The 6,153-nt window shown below is 42.3% G+C and overlaps 1 pseudogene; it reads right to left on the bottom strand.

The window, feature by feature from the left end:
• Window positions 1–2,243: 2,243 nt before the first annotated feature.
• LOC144259869 (ADP-ribosylation factor-like protein 4A) lies at window positions 2,244–2,825 on the bottom strand (annotated as a pseudogene).
• Window positions 2,826–6,153: the final 3,328 nt, after the last annotated feature.

The raw sequence follows: 6,153 nt of genomic DNA on the forward strand, positions 1-6,153 counted from the left end.
TGACATCAGAAAAAAAGACAGGTTTCAGAGTAACAGCCGTGTTAGTCTGTATTCGCAAAAAGAAAAGGAGTACTTGTGGCACCTTAGAGACTAACCAATTTATTTGAGCATAAGCTTTTGTGAGCTACAGCTCACTTCATCGGATGCATACTGTGGAAACTGCAGAAGACGTTATATACACAGAGACCATGAAACAATACCTCCTCCCACCCCACTCTCCTGCTGGTAATAGCTTATCTAAAGTGATCACTCTCCTTACAATGACAGGTTTCAGAGTAACAGCCGTGTTAGTCTGTATTCGCAAAAAGAAAAGGAGTACTTGTGGCACCTTAGAGACTAACCAATTTATTTGAGCATGAGCTTTCGTGAGCTAGCTGTAGCTCACGAAAGCTCATGCTCAAATAAATTGGTTAGTCTCTAAGGTGCCACAAGTACTCCTTTTCTCCTTACAATGTGTATGATTATCAAGTTGAGCCATTTCCAGCACAAATCCAGGTTTTCTCACCCTCCGCCCCCCCCCCCCAAACTCACTCTCCTGCTAGTAATAGCCCATCCAAAGTGACCACTCTCTTTACAATGTGTATGATAATCAAGGTGGGCCATTTCCAGCACAAATCCAGGTTTTCTAACCCCCCGCCCCCCAAAAACACACACACACACAAACTCACTCTCCTGCTGGTAATAGTTTGTGTGTGGGGGGCGGAGGGTGGATTTGTGCTGGAAATGGCCCAACTTGATTATCATACACATTGTAAGGAGAGTGATCACTTTAGATAAGCTATTACCAGCAGGAGAGTGGGGTGGGAGGAGGTATTGTTTCATGGTCTCTGTGTATATAATGTCTTCTGCAGTTTCCACAGTATGCATCCGATGAAGTGAGCTGTAGCTCACGAAAGCTTATGCTCAAATAAATTGGTTAGTCTCTAAGGTGCCACAAGTACTCCTTTTCTTTTTGCAGAAAAAAAGAAGAGTTGAACTGAGGTTACAGGAGGTCCTAGTTTTCTGCAAGAATTGTTTCTGGTGGCCCTTGCTTTGAGTCTTTGTCCCATATTGCATCCCAAATTTAGTCCTGGAAGGTTGAGAGGCATGAGTGGAGATGGCTCTTCATTCGTAGCATCATAGAGGCATGTCTACACTGCATCTGGGGGCTATGTTGCAGCTCGGGCTAGAGCTCAGGCTCTGAAACCTGGGGGTTGGGCATGAGACCCCAAGTTGCAACATCAGAGCGCCATCTACACAGCTATTTTTAAAGCACTAGCATGGACCCCACTATACCGATCCATGGGAGCTGGGTGGTTCACTCCCAGGTGCAGCACTGACATACCCATACCATGTAAGGCTGGAGAGACCATCAGATCTAGTCTGACCTCCTGTATATCATAGGCCACCAACACCACCCAGGATCCCCACACTCAACCCAACAATGGACATTAGAACAAAGCATTACAGCCCTCAGGAAACTAAACTTTTATGTGCACAGGCAGAGAATAGGAGGGACTGTGGTGCCGTAATGGCCAAGGCCCCTACAATGGCTGAGAACTGATTAAGTGACTTATACCCCAATGATTCTTGAGTATTTAGTTTTCCACAATGCATAGTCCTCTAAAACACTTTTATCCCCAATGAGCAATGGCATCTGAAATATGTTTTTCAGAACTTGTTCCAGCCCAAAGAGCCCCGTATTTAACAAGATTCACAAAGTACACTCACTGGCACCTTCCTGGATGAAATCACCCATTTGCTATGCAGAATATGATAATTGGACTAGTCAGAACTTTGCCTTCTCTGGTATCCTGGGTGATGGTGTTGAAGGTTTAATGTAGCACTTCTTGGCTCATGATGTTAGACATACTTATTAACAGAGGCATCTTGTAAACCTGTTAGCACTTCAGCGACCTTTAACATTTCCTCCTTTCATAAAATGCCATATGTACAAAGGCCGTGGCACGATGCCATGTGGTTTTTCTGTTCAGGAGAATTCCAGTCGAAGGTCAAATGTTGGAGCCAGTCTGACAGCCAAGATGGCTGGCAGATAATCCATGGCTCAACAACAGAGAGAAATACTTCCTGTTGATTAGAGCCAAAGGGCCTGATCTAAAGAATCTTGAAATCAATGGAAAATTTCCCATTGCCTGCAGTGGGCTTTGGATCAGGTCCTCCAATAGGTAATCAGGGAGGGAGGAAGTACAATCAAGGATGCAGGTCTAATGGAAGGTTAATGTAGGGAATGAAATTGAGTACATTTATTTAAAGTATGACTTGCCAATAAAAAAAAAATCATTAAAGCTCCGAGTCAATTGTACTTCGAGTCCCTCTTCGAGTCCACCCCGTATGATGGCACAGGTAGGCTGCAGATAGCTTGGTGTGGAAGAGCTCAGCTCACTCCTTCATAACATCATTTTAATTGCTGAGAAAGAAGGAATTCCTCATCTACTTGTTAGCAACTAGGAGGACAGGCACTGCTTGAACTTCTGGTACCCTAGTAACATTATGAAGTTCTGTTGGCTTCCTCCCTCCTTTTGTTGTCATCAGTCCACCACAAGCACAAAGACATCTGTGCACGTGGTGTACAACTTCCACAGGGGCCTTAGATTCTCTGGGCCATCTATGTCCCAGACATGGAAAGTGACTGTTTAAGGTCCCTGAGTCACTTTGACTTTCTCTGTGTTAAACCCTGTCAGAGTTTAACAGGGTTTGTTAGGGATGGTGCTGACCAACTCATTGAACTGCAGCCTGTAGAGTGCTGTTGTGTTATCAGCAAAGTTGAATCCCAGGATCATGATGTGAAAGCACTGGAAAGCAGGCAGGCTAGAAAGGATCAGCATCTGGTCCAAGAGTCTCTTCCCCACTGCCAGAGGGAAAAGTGACAGCAGGTTGCCATTGAAAGAGGCAGAGACGGGTACTCTTCAGTGCTCTGAGTTGGAGTCACAGCCACACCAGAGTCAGACGTCCAGTGGGCAGGCAATTGGGAAAGGCCAAGGCAGCCTGTGCCTCCTGGCACCTGTGTCCCCATGTTCAAACACTCCTGACCCCAGCACAGGAGAAATCGCAGCCCTGACTCCTCCACATCTCTGCAACTCACCAGTGCAACACTCCACATAGATACAGGCACATTTCAGAAATAATCTGAAGTAATATTGATAAATGAAGCAACTGTCTGTTTCCAACCCTTTCTTGGTGATTAATAAATGGGTTGTTCATTCTCTGCCAGAGCTATTACCATAAGGCCAAGTCACCTGTTTTCTTTGAATCTCAGTTCAAATTTGACTGAACTATCAACAGGAATGGGAAAGTAGTAGGAGTAGTCCTGATCTGGACCTTCACTCGTAACTTGAACTGAACCTTTTTTGAACTGCTAAAAAGTTCACTCAATAACAATGAGAAAAAAGTTTAATCTTAGCTAATAATTATTAATTATTATTCACAAGTTTTACCTTCAAGGATCCACCCCAGACCAAAGCTGAAATGCCAGAATGCATAAGAAAGCCTAGTCTTCTGAGATTTCCAGATCAGATCTGCAAGCCCACAACCCTGATTCAAAGTCCACTGACATCAACAAGTCTCTTTCCATTAACCCCAAAGGTCTTTGGATCAAGGCCTTTGGTAAATATCCAGACTTCTGGGTGATTATCCAGAACTTTGGAGATTGGACTATCAGTAACTTTCACTCACAGGTGACGGTAAAATGGCTTGGTAAAAGTGCATGAAATGTACGGCTGGTGAAGTTATGCAAAAAAGAATGCTCTTTTGATGCTCATAAATGAGAGATTAATGAAATTGACCAGAGAGCATTTCTTCATGCAGCTCTGGGCATGTTTTTTTCAGTCCTGGCCTATGGTTCAGCATAGAATGCCTATTGTTCAGCAGACCAACAGCCACTAGAGAGCATGACGAAACCACTAAGCTGCTTTTTCATGCATGATCAAAATCAGAACTTGAACCTGTTTCCTGAGGTGGAAGACTAGTGCACTACATATGTTTACCATTAAGCCGAACGTGTGCAGAGAAAATATGTATCTCTCATCTCTTTGTTCTTTTATCTGACAGCATACAAAGATCCACATTATACATATGTATATATGCAGTAGGAGAAGAGACTTCAATACAGGGTACATATAAATATTTATGCTCTGTTAGTAAACCTCTGAATATTACTGCTTTAGGATTATTTGTGTTGTGTAAAGCAAACTACAGTATAATGAAAAGAGGAGGGGGAATATAGACAGAGGAAGAGAGACACATTTAATACTGCATGCCTATGAATGGTGACAAGTTGAAGGAGTGGACCACAGGATCTGGTCCAAGAGGTGAATATAGCTGAACCACTTGGTAATAGTAGCATCTCAATTGTTCAATGGCCCCACTGGTTGTTTAGCAGGCTTCCTGCTTCTGATGTACTTAAAAATTTTTGCTGTTACTTTTTCAGTCTTTGGCTAGCTGTTCTTCAAATTCTTTTTTGGACTTCCTAATTATAGTTTTACACTTCACTTGCCAGAGTTTATGCTCCTTTCTATTTTCCGCACTAGGATGTAACCTCCAGTTTTTGCTTCTCACTGCTTCTTTTACTTTGTTGTTTAGCCACAGTGGCACTTTTTTGGTTCTCTTACTATGTTTTTTAATTTGGGGGTATACATTTAAATTGAGCCTCGGTTATGGTGTCTTTAAAAACCTCCATGCAGCTTGCAGGGATTTCACTTTTGGCACTGTACTTTTAATTACTGATTAACTAACTTCCTCATTTTTGTGTAGTTCCCCTTCCCAAAATTAAATGCTACAGCAGTGGGCTGAGGAGCACTCAAGGAAGATAAGGTCATTGTGGAGAAACTAAATTAATTCTTTGCATTGGTCTTAATGGCTGAGGATGTGAGGGAGTTTTCCAAACCTAAGCCATTCCTTTTAGGTGGCAAATCTGAGGAACTGTCCCAGATTGAGGTGTCATTAGAAGAGGTTTTGGAACAAATTGATAAACTAAACAGTAATAAGTCACCAGGACCACATGGCATTCACCCAAGAGTTCTTAAGGAACTCAAATGTGAAACTGCAGAACTACTAACTGTGGTATGTAACCTATCATTTAAATCAGCTTCTGTACCAGAACGCTTTTGACAACGTCTCTCACTAAAAGCTCTTAAGCAAAGTAAGCTGTCATGAGATAAGAGGGAAGTTCCTGTCATGGATCAGTAACTGGTTAAAAGATAGGAAACAAAGGGTAGGAATAAATGGTCAGTTCTCAGATGGAGAGAAATAAATAGTGGTGTCCCCGAGGGGTCTGAACCAGGACCAGTGCTGTTCAACATATTCATAAATGATCTGGAAAAAGAGTAAACAGTGAAGTGGCAAAATTTGCAGATGATACAAAGACCAAAGCAGATTGTGAAGAGTTACAAAGGGATCTCACAAAACCGGGTGACTGGGCAACATGACAGATGAAATTCAGTGTTGATAAATGCAAAATAGTGCACACTGGAAAACATAATCCCCACTATACATATAAAATGATGGGTCTAAATGAGCTGTTACCACTCAAGAAAGAGCTCTTGGAGTCATTGTGGATAGTTTTCTGAAAACATTCACTCAATGTGCAGCGGCAGTCAAAAAAGCTAACAGATGTTGTGAATCATTAGGAAAGGGATAGATAATAGGACACAAAATATCATATTGCCTCTGTATCAATCCATGGTACACCCCCATCTTGAATACTGCGTGCAGATATGCTCGCCCCATCTCAAAAAGGATATACTGGAATTGGAAAAGGTACAGAAAAGGGCAACAAAATGATTGGGGTATGGAACAGCTTCCATGTGAGGAAAGAATAATAAAATTGGGACTTTTGAGCTTGGAAAAGAGACAACTAAGTGGGGGTATGATAGAGGTCTATAAAATCGTGACTGATGTGGAGAAAGTAAATAAGGAAGTGTTGTTTACTCCTTCTTATAATGCAAGAACTAGAGATCACCAAGCAAAATTAATAGGCAGCAAGTTTAAAACAAACAGGGAAGTTTTTCTTCACACAATGCACAGTCAACCTGTGGAACTCTTTGCCAGAGGATGTTGTGAAGGCCAAGACTATAACAGGGTTCAAACAAGAACTTGACACGTTCATGGAGGATAGGTCTATCAATAGCTATTAGCCAGGATGAGCAGGGATGCAAA

Source organism: Eretmochelys imbricata, chromosome 2 (assembly GCF_965152235.1).
Source record: "Eretmochelys imbricata isolate rEreImb1 chromosome 2, rEreImb1.hap1, whole genome shotgun sequence".
NCBI lineage: Eukaryota > Metazoa > Chordata > Testudines > Cheloniidae > Eretmochelys > Eretmochelys imbricata.